Source organism: Schistocerca nitens, chromosome 6 (assembly GCF_023898315.1).
Source record: "Schistocerca nitens isolate TAMUIC-IGC-003100 chromosome 6, iqSchNite1.1, whole genome shotgun sequence".
Taxonomy (NCBI): domain Eukaryota; kingdom Metazoa; phylum Arthropoda; class Insecta; order Orthoptera; family Acrididae; genus Schistocerca; species Schistocerca nitens.
In genome coordinates this window covers 434622415-434624676 of record NC_064619.1, presented here as the reverse complement: position 1 = coordinate 434624676, position 2262 = coordinate 434622415, and positions in this window count along the sequence as shown.

Below are 2262 nucleotides of genomic sequence, written 5' to 3'. Positions count from 1 at the left end.
CACCAAGGCAGAAGCGACTCTCATCGCTGAAGACGACACGTCTCCATTCGTCCCTCCATTCACGCCTGTCGCGACACCACTGGAGGCGGGCTGCACAATGTTGGGGCGTGAGCGGAAGACGGCCTAACGGTGTGCGGGACCGTAGCCCAGCTTCATGGAGATGGTTGCGAATGGTCCTCGCCGATACCCCAGGAGCAACAGTGTCCCTAATTTGCTGGGAAGTGGCGGTGCGGTCCCCTACGGCACTGCGTAGGATCCTACGGTCTTGGCGTGCATCCGTGCGTCGCTGCGGTCCGGTCCCAGGTCGACGGGCACGTGCACCTTCCGCCGACCACTGTGGAGACCTCACGCCCCACGTGTTGAGCAATTCGGCGGTACGTCCACCCGGCCTCCCGCATGCCCACTATACACCCTCGCTCAAAGTCCGTCAACTGCACGTACGGTTCACGTCCACGCTGTCGCGGCATGCTACCAGTGTTAAAGACTGCGATGGAGCTCCGTATGCCACGGCAAACTGGCTGACACTGACGGCGGCGGTGCACAAATGCTGCGCAGCTAGCGCCATTCGACGGCCAACACCGCGGTTCCTGGTGTGTCCGCTGTGCCGTGCGTGTGATCATTGCTTGTACAGCCCTCTCGCAGTGTCCGGAGCAAGTATGGTGGGTCTGACACACCGGTGTCAATGTGTTCTTTTTTCCATTTCCAGGAGTGTAGAATCATTTCACGAATGACAGAAACAGTGCATATAGAACCCAAAACCGTATGTAACTGCTTTGGCAGAAAATAAAAAAGGCAATTTGTTGCAATGTATATTTTTCAATGTGATGAGGAAACGAAAGTTGTCGCACAACTCTGCTTCGTTTTCCTACTGAATATCTGATATCAGCACGTCGTTTATACCATTCATTATCACCTTATCTCCCCAGTGTATGAGCATGTGGTTCAGAACACCATTCTTGCAATTCGTTGGTCCGTATTCCCTGTCATGTTCACAAAACCGAACAGACTTACGCTTGACACAGAGCGCTCATACACGTAGATAATGTCGATTATTACAGGACACATTTCTCTGACATTAATAAGAAAGCGTGCGACATTTTAGAAACTAGAAGATGAATAAAAGATATTTGGAAGTAACCGGCTGTAAATCATTCAGTTTATCCGTTATGCTACGGAAAGCTTCGGCAAATTAAGACCATGACTCTCATTTTGCTGTCTAAAGGCTTTCACCGTCGATATGTGAATTAACTGACATTTGATTGTAACAAATCGTGCCAAAAAGACGTGTCTTTGATAAACCTTCCATACGCCGTTGCTTTGAAGTGGCATACTTCTGTAACATGCAAACTATAATAGGAAGGCACATCAAATATGAAATACAATAAGGCGTCTCCCAAGTTTTTCAAAGCAATAATTACATGGGAAAGGGGAAGAAATCTCGAATGTTTGGCACGAGCGTTCGGCTGCGTCATTTTAATGTCATTTTCCTAGGCTGTTGGGGTGCAAAGAAGCTCTCCCGTACAGAACGATCCTGAACTCGACCGCTAGCGTTCGTGACACCATCTGTTTCTACAGCCAACGCTACATTTTTTCAACCAGTCAGGTCGACCTGCCCAGTGTAGCCAGCTCCCTGTCGCGTGGATTCTAACTACACCCGCGTGGGCCTATCTGGAGCATCCGGTCCTTCGTTAAGGGTCGCAAGGTGGGCAGGAAACGCTGCCGTGCGCGGACGCATTTCTGTCAGGCGTGAGCCGCAGCAAGCGGTCGTCTTGGGCACCTTGTAATGCGTTTACGAGAATAATCTTATTTGTATCAAACGATATGTATTCCTGTAATTTATTTGAGTGGAAATAAAGAGAGGGCGAGTCGTCTCACACTATGCTGTCAGATCTGTAATGCAAGAATGCAGGAGCCAGAGATCTGAAAGCGTACAGTTGACATACATTCTCCATAATGAGAACGTAATTAACCGGCTTAGATTCCTGGTACTGCCAGGGACTTTTCCTCCGTGAGAGGTCTGGAATGGCGTGTACTCAGCCTGCAACCAGATGACGCTATTGATTCAGGATGATACGACGGTAGTTCGGGCCCGACTGGTGCGCCTGTGGCCAGAACGTCAGTGATTTCCTTTTTTGCTCTCCTTGTTTTTCTTGACCTGGTCCTCTCGTACACCCGAACACTTCATCCCAAACACCCAGTTTAGCAACCATGGTTGGGTTAAGAACTCTTCCTCAACAGTCCGTGCATTATAATCATCGTCTA